At 42.7% G+C, this 13,116-nt stretch overlaps 1 protein-coding gene across 2 annotated transcripts in view; it reads left to right on the plus strand.

The window, feature by feature from the left end:
• The window catches only part of RAD51B (RAD51 paralog B), a 404,685-nt gene that overhangs the window by 22,266 nt on the left and 369,303 nt on the right, over positions 1 to 13,116 (plus strand). The window lies entirely within an intron of this gene.

The raw sequence follows: 13,116 nt of genomic DNA on the forward strand, positions 1-13,116 counted from the left end.
AGTAATGTGTATTACTTTACCCAACTGCTTTGGCACCTAAAGACCACTTTGGGCCACAGAGCAGGAGAGAAAGATGAGCATTGTCCTTGTTTGGCAAATGGCCTCCCTTTGAATCAGTCTTCTCTTACTCCTCCTGAAGTGTCCTGAGCCAGCTGCTGGGGAAGGGACATTCCTTTCCTTCCATCTTCTGTCCCAGAGCAAGCTCTGCAGTTGCTCAGGGGCCTTGGCACCACTCAAGGTTTTATGCTAACACAGGTCTGTCTCCGCTTGGGCATGGCAACTTTAAGAGCTGTAAGTCTCTGAACTTCAGGCTCATCACAAGCAAGGCTTCCACAGACCTCATAGTGAATTTCTACCATGTGGAGTAGCTTATATCTTCTTGGATGGCAAGGTTTTGCCCCATCAAGGGTTTGGCCACTGGTCACTGCTTTGTGAACAAGAGGGGAAGTTACAGAAGAAGGTGGTGCCCACAGCACCTGCTCTCATTTTGGCCCCTGGGCAAGTAGCACAGATGTGGAAGGAAAAGATGCTGTTTTGACAGAAGGCATAGGCAGGGGCTGGGGATGCACTGGTTAGTTTGTGTTCAAAGGCACCACATCTTCAAATATATAGTTGTGCTTTCCCACTGAAATCTTCACTACTTGTGGAAACACAAATGTTTGCGTGCCCCAAAGTGTATGATTGCTTGAGCTTACTCTGAACTAGGAGTGTTCAAAATATCCAGTCCTCTTTCTCTCTAGGCAATTCCCAACTTACAACTTTGTGGAAAAATATGTCACCTTGGGATGTGCAAGCTAATGCACATTAAGCCAATATAAGTCCTAAAAGCCATGTAGTGTTGTTCTCCATCCTGCTGAGTTAATCATGCTGAGAAGCAGAATAGACACACCTCAGAGTGTGCTGCCATTTGGCTATACCACTTCAGGACCTGAAATAGTAGCAACGCCTACTCAGGAATTAATTTCGCCTTATAAAATGTACTCTTAATTCCATGCTTAAGAGGGAGAAAGAGATCCTATATAAGCTTCATCACTGCTTCTTATTTGTGCTCTTACTTGTTTAAAATTTCAGCTGTTTAATTGAGACCCTGAAGACCAGATGTGAAGGTGACTTTTTACAGACCAACTCTGGAGCAGGTCGGTATCATCATCACACAACTGCACTCTGCAGTGCAGTTCCAGTCCGCAGCCAGGATGGGCTTCCACCATACAAGGACTTTGATGAGTAGAGAGGGTGATAAAAACACCGCTGATAACGGTGGCAGAGCAAGGACTGATGGTGACACTCCCAAATCTTCAAGAGTTAGGTTGAAAGAATCTCTTCATATTCTCTGTATCTGGTACTTCTCATAGGTCTAAAGCAAATTGGCAGTTTTTATTCTAAGAGATGCATACCATTTCTTTGACTCCTTACTCTGGAGTCTGGGCAGTTCACTCCTACTGTAGGCACTGAATTTTCTGATATGAATGGCCTTCATTAGTTTCTCAGAAAATAGCAATTTTTAAATGGTAATCCCAAATGTTTGACGTCAGTTTGTATTTATGCTTTAGTCAATTTAGGAGCTAAAGACCCTTAAGTATCTGGTGATGCTGTTTGTTTATACTGTTGTTTGGCATGTGATCCTGCTTTAATGCTATAATGCAGAAGAAAGAGGAGGAAGTACAAGCAATTTTCTCTTTAATAAAAATACATAAACATGCAGTTGGGACAATATTTATTAAATAGGTGAGATATGCATATGTATAGAGATGTCTGGCCTTTCAAATATGGGGCACTTTCCAGTGAAGAATGTTGCTTTCCACTGTAGTTAATCACCTTTGCAACATTTCTAAATTGCTATTTCAGTGTGGTTCTTTACCTTAGTATTTTGAGAATGACAGTAAAAGTATTTTCACATTTCATTGAAGGATCTTTGAAGTGTTTTTCACAAACTAATTAAATAGAAGAATTACTGAAATGGTTCAGAATTAACCCCAAATAGCACTGATCAAGAGCTAATGAAAATGTCCTGACAGTTCCCAAAAGGTCATTTCAGAAAGAGAAAAAGGAGTTTAACACTACCTCTTAACCAAGTTTCCAGATTTGTGGAGTGAGTTAATAACATTCCAACAAAGTTGGGAAACTGGGGAAGTGCTACCTGGTTTCCACCATGTGATGCTGTCCCAGAAATGGTTGTGCATATTATGACATTGCTCTGTCTGCTCAGGTAGGGACTGTTGGAGCCGATAGGCAGCCCAGTATCCTGCATAAAATAGCACTGATTCCCTCTGTCTGCTACATAATCCCATCTCCATCAGTAGAGTACTTTTGGGTAAATATTGCTAGGGGCAACAAGCTATGTTAAAGGCTAAACTGAGGTGACCATCTGCTCTATCAGCTCGTGTTGCAGTTACTGCAGAGCTTATCTGTGATGCTGTTTCTGTTGTCAGACCACTCATCTGATACCACAGCTCTTCCTACTTCTTCTCTTTCTCCAGCAGCTCCTTTGGGGTATCCTGACCTTTTTCATGCTTTTTCTCCACTGTAAGCCCATGCTGCAGTGAAAGGTACCCAAGCTCCCCTACCCCAAATCTAAACCCCACCTTTGGCAATTGAACAAAAATGCTGTGTTAAATATTTGCTGATGAGCTATACCTTCCATTGAAGCCCCCAACAGCTGCAGCTGTCAGTGCTTTGAAAAGCAGAAAACATTTTACACACTAGCCTTCAGGCACAAGTACAGCAGGAAGTATGAAATTACTGTTCAGTGTGTTTGCTCTACCTTCCACACAATGGTACACAATCGGTTTTCTTTACTAAATTCAGCAAAAAGCTTCTCTGGTCAATCTCTGTGAGTTTTGTTGAACATAGAATAATATATAATTTCACCTCATCCTTCACATAAATGTGTATACATACAGTGAATGTGTTTAGATGCACCAACATAGCTGATGGCATACATGCATTGTAACTTCTACCAGCAAAGAAGAGCCATCCCCTGTTTAGCTGCCCACTCACTGCTACTTTCTTGAGCAGATGAAATCCAGAGAATATCCAAAATAAAGCCCACATACATATGAAGAAGGTTAAGATCTAAGTTGGATGTTCTTGACCTTGCAAGCTGCATGTCTGTGCTTTGGTGTGGCCTCAGTTAGATGTGTCAGGGGATGAGAGACTAATCAATGAGCAGTCAGAGAGGGAAGTGAGGCCTGGCTTTTTCAAACATGTTTTACATGTGGTGTTTAAATCAGATTAAGGAAAACATACCATACTATCCTGCTTAATCTTTATAAAAAGGGGAATTATCACTTGGGGACCTTCTGGTTCTTTTGATAGGGTTTGGCTTCCAGTTTGGCTTCCAGTCTGTATGCACTCTGTAATTGCTCAGGAGAGCAGTGTGTACCCTGCTGAGTCAAACCCATCCCATTCACTCCTGTTTCTCAGCTAAGGTATCAACCAAAAGTACTCCCACCCAGGCTGCAATGTTGATCCTAGATGTCCTGTTCTTCTGCTGCTCCATTTTTTGGCCACTGGATCTGTCTGCTGTCTCCAGTCTCAGTCACATTGCAAATTGTCCAGGCCAGGCCTTGTGCTTTTGTTGTCATATTGATGTAAGCATGTCCCTAACCGGATCTGTAAGTGCTAAGTTATCAGAGAGAGTAAGCATTAAAAAAAGTTTTTTGACATTTTCAAGGATAAGAGTAAACATCCCAGCTCTGTTCCACCAATGAAAGGGCTTGACCAAAATGTCCAAGAGGTACCTCTGTTGACCCTTTCCATCCAGGAAAGTGGATTTCCATCTGGGAAGGCAAATCCCTGGTAAAGATTTGAGCATGCCAGCAACACCCGAGTGGAGCATGGCTTGTGACACACTAGAAGCCTCCTCTGTGTGACTCCTCTTCAGGTGACATACAGGTGTCCACCTCAGCCAGATGCTGGCATTCTCTAGCAAAACACCTTTTGAATGTCACTGGATGGTGAACTGCTCTTCAGCAGGGCCTGACTGGAGTTAGCATGGTAATGGTAATGATACTTTGGTTGACAAGTGTGATGACAAAGAACAGCTGTCCTTTGATCTTGCAGTAAGGGCAGCATGGCCCCCAGCAGTTTGCTTATGGTAGGGCTTTGTGCTGCATGACTGCTGAAAGTAGCACAAACATCTCCAAACAACAGCACAGGCTGCAGTTGTCCTGGCCACTGACCTCTGGGCATGCACCCAGCATGAAGCTTGTGGTGTTACACTGTCCCAGCAAGGCTGCCTGCAACCTTATGGCTACTGGCAAAGCCAGCAGAAAGCCTGGCCTTGACTGCTGTCATGTATGGTTCATTAATCCTTATTTCTCTGCTTTATCTTCCATTGCCCATCCTGTCCTTCCTCTCTGCCTCACTAGCTGCCTCCTGGCAAGGTCTTATTGCCTGTTAGGGCTATGGTGTTCATTTCTATTTCCTGTTTTGTATCTGGTGACTTAATCCTTGCCACTTGACAATTTTTTCTTGGCTGGGGCTTCACAGTATTGTTATCTCCAGCTCTTTGTTGTCACCTCCTTACGGCCACTCTCCCCCTCCTCAGGAATCCCTGTTCAGATCAGCTGTGTCCCCAGTGTGGGCACGCCCATGCATTTACACAGCTTTTACTGCCATCTCCTCCCCATGTCCCAGACCTCTGCCTCCCTCCTAGCTTGCCACCTTCTCACTAGACCAGCATTATTCTTGGCTCCTCTGGCATCTATTCTTGAATGAGTTACCAACAACTTGAACCACTGCAGTCAGGGTGGATTTCTGGCCCCATTTTTCTTCTCATGTACCCCAATTTTCTCATTTTTCCCTGGAAGATGCATAACAAATGGGAGAAGCAGAAACATCTTTGACTTTGTCTTCTGCTCTTCTATATTTGCCTAGTCTTTATGTTTTACTACCTTCTCTCTGCCTCTGAGGTCTCCCTCCTGGACTGGTGCTGATGTTTCGTATCAGTCATCCTGCACCCAAGATGTTTTCTTCAGCTGACCTGCTAGAAAATACCCTTCTCCCCATGCCAGCCTGTCTCACTAGCCCTACAAAATGCAGCAAATTAAATCAGCTGTGTATCTATTTCACATATTTATGAGTGAGATACTAATCCCTGCATAGTGGAAGGGTCATATGTACAAAAGGGGAAATGAGGACACCAGCATTAAAGGGAGAAGTGGGGGAAGGGAAGACCGAGACTGAAAGCAAGGGCAGGGCAGATGTCAAGGAGATGAGTTTACAGTGTTGAAAAAAAATACAGAAAACTGAAACAAGAGCAGATCTGAGTATCATTGGCAAGCCATATTGATTGTTCTTTCCTTACTAGTTCTATATTTGAAGCACTCTTTTCTGGTCCCTACACTTATGTCTTTGGAACAGAGACCAAGTCCTCAATTGGCTCAGAAAAAAAAGAGGAGACACTCCTTTTCTCTGTATCTTCTATGAAAAGAAACATCTCTCCTTCCCTTTCAGGCCCAGCGGGAAAGCTGATCTGTCAGACTGATCCATTTGCCAAGACTGTCCTCCCAGGCTTCCTTGCCAATTGTCACTGAGAAGCAGGAAAGCTCTTCCTGGCTTCCCCAGCACAGCCACGAGGGGAGGGTGGGCAAAGGATTTGCACGTGATGCCGTGACCGTGACCTCACGAAACAGCTCTGTTTCCCATCTGTTGTGCTGTTACCTTCCCAGGACACAAAAGCATGTGAAATGTCTGCTGCATACAGAAACCTCTCTGGTTGCAGCCACATGAAATACCCCTCCTTAAAGCAATACAGAGAGATTGCGTTTTTGTTGCTCAGTAAAGGATTCTGCAGTGAGTGAGCTGGAGATTTGACAGTTGCATCCCAGTCATATTTTAACACAATACAGACAGCAGATGCTTCAAGAAGATTATGTTTCTTCATGTGCATTGAGTCTCCAGGGAGATTACACACTCAGGGTCAAGGGCTTTAGGAGGCTGGCTCCACAGCCCTGCAGGAGGATTTTTCTGTTACCAGCAAAAAATGAAAAGCACAGGGCATTCTGCCAAGCCTTCTATATGGAGTCAGCAGGAAATGCTGCTCCCAAGAGATATTTTACCTACAGCTCTGTCAGGGATAGCTTTTATTATAACAATAGCATTGATCAAATATTCCCAATGCTGCTCCACCTTGCCCAAGTGTTGGGGCTGAGCCTGAGCAGAGGAGCAGCAGTTACTCATTGAACTGTTAAAAGGTTATTTCTGTGTGGGAAAACTGTCTGCTTCTGTAAAGGCAGGCAGAAACGGTCATTTTGTCACAGTATGGTGTTTTTGAAATGCAGATATCTTGGCCAAGGAAGTCATTAGCTGGCCAGCTCATAAGACCATGCAAGGGAGACAACTATGTCCAAAGATGCAATGAAAGCCCTCATGGGGTTCTCACTGACAAGACTGAGATGTTTTAATGAGGTTTTACAAAGAAGCTCCCTCCCAGTCCTGCAAGACTGTTAATTTATCTGCTTTGTATATTGAAGGATTAAGGCTCAGGAAGCCCTATTAGAATAAGAAGTGACATGACATTTAGCAATCCAAACCTTGACAGCAGCCCCTCAAATATCTGTAAGTATCAGTACAAGTCAATTGAGATACAGGCACTCCACAGTGCAAGCTCATAGCCAGGGTGCTCAGTAGTCTCTGGGACCAGCCTGGCCCAGCACAGGCAGTGGTACTTAGGCAGGTTCTGGCATGTGCTGGAGCTGGACACTCCCAACAAGGAGTGCCTGTGCAGTCCAGCTGCTTGCAAGACAAAAGCATGCACCAGCACAGATATGGGCCTTCCTACAATTGGTTCCTGAAAAAAAGGAAAAGGTAGTATCCTTAGTCTGGACTAATTTCTTTGTTATTCTGTGTCTCATGCTTGCAGGGTCTGTGTAAAATGCTACTAAATCACAGAGGGAATGTTTTATGCTCACTGAATGGTGAAATCATTGGGTAAGAACCAAAGGGAACACGGACCTCACTTATTACTAAATCCTGCCTCAGACAAAGCTGCTTCAAATTTCCATATTTTAGTAAGGAAAGGACATTAACCAAGGAAACCAGGATTTACCTCAAGTACTGAGATCTGCACAAGAGAAGGGAACTTGTTTTAGCAGGTGCCCTCCAAAACCTGCAGAGCCATATAGGGCATCAGTATGGCTTTGCAGTGCTGCTGGCCTAAAAACATGAACTAGCCCACTATGTTCCCCCTACCCTCATGCACAGAGGTTAATGGTGTGAGAAATTAAAAATGTCAGGAAGTGTTTCTGAGGTGGAATGCAGATAATAAATTTCCTTTTACCAAGTCATCAGTCTTCCCACCTTGGAGTATAAGAATTAAAGTCTTGCTCTTCTTGGATTCCCTTAATAGCCACACTTTTGTGGCTGAATTGGTGTCAACAATTTCCTTTTTTCTTCAAGTTTTGAACAGGCAGAAGGAGGAATGGAGACACTTGTAAGCAGAGGAAATTAGCAGTGGGGAGGAAAGATTGTGAGAATTCCTGTCCATACCAACCTATTTTTTCTTTCATTTAATTTAATACACATAGTTTTGATATTATGTGTTTACTTCAATTGTTGACAGACTGCACAAAAAAAAGACAGTGTGTTACTCTAGGCATTTTTGGCAGATAGAAAGGCAAACTATCCAGTAAGGATCAGCAGCTAACCCACAGCAAAGCTTAATCTCCAGCCAAAAGCTTAATCTAACAGAAACTAAACATCTGCCCTTCTTGGGTATGCTGGGATGGAGACAGAAGTCTTGTCTTCTGGACGGGTCCAGAATTGTTCTTCATCTTCTGACTCTTCCCAGATGACAAAGTAGGGCCTGGGCACTCTCTCTGTGGTTTAGGTACAAGACTGTGGTGTAGAATGGCAGAATTACAGCTACAAAACCTCAGAAAAACCATACATAGGGGTAGTACAATTAAAAGTATCCCTCTCTTGCCCTGTAAAACATTCTGCTCTTTCTGGATTTTTTCTCCCAGTGTCTCTTTTCATACACAGCAGATTAAAACCATTATCCCTGGAATAAGAGGGTGAATGCTGCTTTTTTCCCCCACTCTATCTCATTTCTGACCTCTGCTGCTTTTTACTATTCTAGTCCTGGTTTATAATTGGAAATTGAAAGCTCAAAGATTTGCTTCACATCTGACATTCATTCATCCTCCCAGCTTCCTTTTGTCGCAGTAAGATTAAAGACAGAGAGAAAGAAACAATCAAAACTGTGTGTTTATGGTCTGTGTTTTTAATACCCAAACCTCTGCTTCTGTTCTTAGCCTGATTTGCTATAACTTTATTCACTTCACTGACTTCATTCTGAATCCTCACAAGTGTAAGAAGGAAGTTGGGTGATTATTTAAATACTGACATATTTAAAACATTGAGAGTTAAGACAAACAAGTAATCTTGCTCATGTTCCCATTCCCCAGCTGTGATGACTTGTCTATATTCCTGATCTTATCATTCAAGCCTAGATATTTGAAAAATGACCATAGATTTAGAGTGACTCAAGTTTTACCAGTTTGGGACATTTCTGTCCTGATTCTCTTCAGATGGCTCCAGTTAGAAGTATTTCAAGCTGAAAGCCCTAAAATGAAGCCAGGTCAAATCAGAGGCTTTAAAAAAATCATTTGGCCTTTGTAAGTAACTTGGTGAGCTCCCACTGCGAGGTCAGGGAAGCACGCAGCTCCCAGTGGAAGCTGAATGAGAGCCAGTTGAATTTTGGTACCACACGGCTGTTGGGTCACACAGCCCAGGATACACCTGTCCCTCCTGATGCCATGACAGCACAGCTGATGAAAGTCAGTGATGAATGCAGCATGTCTCCATCTTCTGTCATCTCAGTGGCACCTTTCCTTATGGTGCATTTTATTTTGCAAGGCTGAGAGTGTTCTCATTTCATACCCTTTCCCTTTTTGGTGTGAAAACTGAGGTCCAGGAAAATATTCCTTCAGTGACTGAATTGGATTGGACTCTGATGCTTCATGCAGATTTATACACCTCTATCCTAAAGACCATTGAAACAAAAATTCAGTTATTAGACAATTAATAGGACCCTGGCTCAGCAAAACAGCTGCATTCATGCATTCAGCTTCTTGCTGTACAAATGTCCTATTTTACTTCAATTAAATATAAGCTTAATTTGCTGCATAGTTGATTTAATACAATTTGCTGCAGTGATTTACTTAAAAAATAGCTATGGCTCTGTAAAATCAATTTGTCATGGGCAGTCAGTGTAGGGTGAGGATGATGTGATCATAGCTATAGCATTGTACCCAAACACTGAGTGACAAACATGCTTGCCTGGATAGTCTCTATAGTAACTGAGTTTGCGATGCTGGAGTACTGGGGTGATATTTGCATATATTATTGCTGTGTGATCCTCCCAGTAAAATGGATAAGAAGTGCCATGCTTCAAGGTAAAAAAATAATCACCACAGGATTAACCTGATCTCTTCTTTCCTCTGTGGTTAAATCTTTTGTAATTATCCACTAAGAGAGGTCTTCCATCTGCTAAGACACAGGACACTGGGTCTCTGTTTTGATCTTGTTTGAGACTGCTGAGTTCCTTGTAGGTGTGTGTGAGCATGAGTAACATCCAATTGCAGGGCGTGAAGATGTCTCATTCTTTCACAGGCAAGCAGAAAACTGTCAAGAACAAACACTGTGGCAGTGGAGTGGAGACTTCTGCTTTCTCTGTCCAGGATTGGTGGTGTGTTCTGTCTTCCAGACCACTCAGCCACCTTTGGAAACACTTCAAAAGCATCTTCATGGTGAGGATATCTGGAGCAGTTTCCTTTGTAGTTCCAGCCATAGGGATCTCATTAATTCCTTTAAAAATAAGTAGAATGAAAACCATGCAAAAGCCAAAGGCCCCAGACCGAAAGAATTAAACGAGTGATATGTTCCAGGCTTTGTTTGCTTTCTGGTTTTTGTTTGTTGATTGAAATAAGAGCTACTGGTTTGACATCAGCTGCTGGGTTGCCAGAGCAATCAATCTGCAACATCACAAAGTGAAGACTCCTTTTCCCCCATTTCTGGCAACTGCACAGAGATGAGTGTCTGAGATCTGTTCTCTCCTGGTGTCTGCCATCTTTCAGTTGAGTCCACTGGTTCCTGTTGTCTCTTTTCTCCACTGGAGATCTCTACAGATGGAGTGAGGGCTGTACCTGAAAGCAACAGATGTCCTACCCTAATTGCTAAAACCAGGCACCACCAGTGCTAATTTCATGGTGTCTGACTCTGAGTGTGATGGCAAAGGGTACACAGTGCACTTTCACTACTGGTCACTGTGAAAAATCACTACTTTGATTTTTCTAGTCTAATTGCAGCTTCTCAATAGAGGCTGGATGCTGTGAAGGGTCACAATGCTCCTAAAGGCCCCCTGCTGTGATATTTGTAATTTCTTTGTCTATCTCAGCATCTCAGGGAAAGCTGCAGCAAAACCTGTATTGAGAGTGGCAAGGCCTCGTGACTGCAGACATCACTACTGGTACAACCACAGCAACTTCAGTAAAGAGAAGGTCAAGAAAAGGCAGTAAAAAAGGGATGCTGGTAAGGCACAGGTGAAAGGCAGGAGGATGTCAGGATTGTTTTATGTAGGGTAAATTTGGTTTAGCATGTACAGGCAAAGATCTGCTCTGTAGCAGCAATTTCTTGTAGACTATTATGGTGCTGCTTTATCAGTTCATGGCCTTCTCATCTAACAGAAACTTAACAGGGAAATATAAAAACTCCAAAGACTTGAATGACTCCTCCTGTCCCTTCAACCAGGAAAAGCTAAATGAAGTAGGAAGCTGATCTTGGTGGATAATCTTCTTAGATGAGTACAGGCTAAAAGTGGAATAATCCCTGAAGTCTATCAATTTGTTTGTTGTAGTTTGGGCAGAAAGCAAATGCAGATGAGTTTTTCAAAGCTGTAACATGCAGGTGGGGCTGCCCTTCTGCCTGCAGTAGCAGTGAATGTGGCCAGTCTGCTTTTCTGTAAACAGGGTAGGAGGTACAGATGCTGCCTTTCAAAAAAAAGCTACACTGCAAACATTGCTACTGAATATTTCTGAGGTAGTTTTGGAGGTTATGGGTAATTCTGGGTTCACAGCAGCATGTGTGAATAGGCAGAAAACAGAGACATGCCTTCTGCCTGTCCTGAGGGAAAAAATAATCTTCCTTTTCCTGGGTATAAAGGTGTGTGGTCAGACAGGCCTGCACTAATACTTGAGGAGGATTCATTATTAATTGGGTTTAATCCATCCTGAGTAGGAGGAAAAAGGTTAATTGCTTGGGGAGAAGCAATTTATCCGGTCCACAGACAGTTCAGATGACTGGGGCATAGTGGGAAGAATAAGACAAAATGAAAAGATGAGTTACTTTTTCACAGTTCTGTTGTGCTTAATCTATTATAGCCAATGGCAACGGTGCTGAGCAGCTTCTAGAAAAAACAGAATGGTGGTTTCCTTTCCCCCACCCCATCCCTGGAGCAGATGCATCTGGCAAAATCTCAAGTTGAAGTAGCTTTGCTAAAGCTGTGCTGGTGTGGACAGCATGAAAAATAAAGTGTTTTCAACCAGGGTGCAGGCCTCCTTATGAGCCTTCTTTTTCTTGAGATGGGGAGACCTCAAAGGATTGGAAGTAAATCTCCAACTCCTTTGGGGAGACAGACACACATAGAATAATACATTGGAGGCTCCTTTGTGTACTGTTAGTGAGCAACCTCTTGGGACCTTAATCCCAGGAAAGCATGTGCTGTTCTGTAACTGTTTTGCAGTCTCCAGAGCTCACAGGTTATTTCTTTCTATTAAAGAATGTGGTAGGCATCAAGTAGGTAACCCCAAGGAATAAGAATATATTAGACTAATTAGACACTAATCAGCAAGTAGAAGGTGGGGAATTGCTCTGAATATCTGGATTGGCCTTGTGAGTCAGAATTGTTGCTGTATTCTGCTGGAGTAGACTCTTCTGGGGAGACATTTTCACAGGAGTAGGGGAACACTGCTAATTTTAAGGAAAGACTTGATAGTTGGAAAATAGTAACAAACCTGAGGATTGTAGTCAGTATCAGTGAGCTGACACTGTGTTAGCAATTATGTGAATCATCTGAAATGTTCCAGAATGCAAACTATTATCTGCAAATGCTCACAAAAGACTGTCTTGGGTTTGAGGAAGAAACTTTTCTGTGGAATCTGTTTCAGAAAGGAAACATTTTACCATTATCTTTTAAATTCTAGGGACTTGCAGAATTATTAACTACTGAGTATTTATTTGGGTAAGAACTCATAAGTATTTCATCATATGTCCTTCAAATCAGACTCTATCCCTTTCTGATTGCCCCTTAGACAGCTAATCACCATTCCCTTTTTAATTTTAATTGGTGTGCTTGATGTTAGATCCTTTTGATTCTGTGAGATCTCGTTTGTTGTTGCTGTTATACTTCTGCCTTTCTGTGGCTCTTCCTACAGTGTTGCCAGTTTAAATGACCTTCTTATGTTAATGTGGTGAAACTCAGTTCTTATAAAGTAATCATCTCTTAGCTTTATTTATCCTTTCTTATTTTAAGTTCTAGAAGCAGCAAAATGCTTAGACTAGCACAGTTCTCTGCTGTATCATGCCCGACACATGAGTCTATTGGACTGGCACTACTTCCTCTGTTTGCAGACTAAATGGGGAAAAACAAAGCCAAGATGGAAAACAGACACCCTGTTGTCAAGGGGCTTGACCAAGGTCAGAGAGCAGAGCAGTTTGCAGAGCGTCCTGATTCCCTAGTGACTACTGTCCTCGTCAAACATATGGAAGCTGTGATGCTGCCTGCTGTGCTGCTGCTTGAGAACACTGACAGTGACTAAGCATATGTGAACACATCTCTGGTTATCCTCTGAATGTTCTCTCCCCTGAGTTACATGGAGAAGATGATGCACAATTATTTGACAGCAGGTTTAAAGGTGTTTCTGCATATCTGAGAAGCAGACTGGGGAACAGTCATGACACTTATGAGAAATGAGATTCAAAGAACTTGCAGAAAAGGCACCTGGCTATATTGATTTTGCTCAAAAATTTTCTAAAGTACTTGGCTGGTAAGATTTTCTTCCCTTGCTCAATGTTTCAAAAGAGTTCTCTGGTTTACTACAGGTATTTTGTTTG

Source organism: Passer domesticus, chromosome 6, assembly GCF_036417665.1.
Source record: "Passer domesticus isolate bPasDom1 chromosome 6, bPasDom1.hap1, whole genome shotgun sequence".
NCBI lineage: Eukaryota > Metazoa > Chordata > Aves > Passeriformes > Passeridae > Passer > Passer domesticus.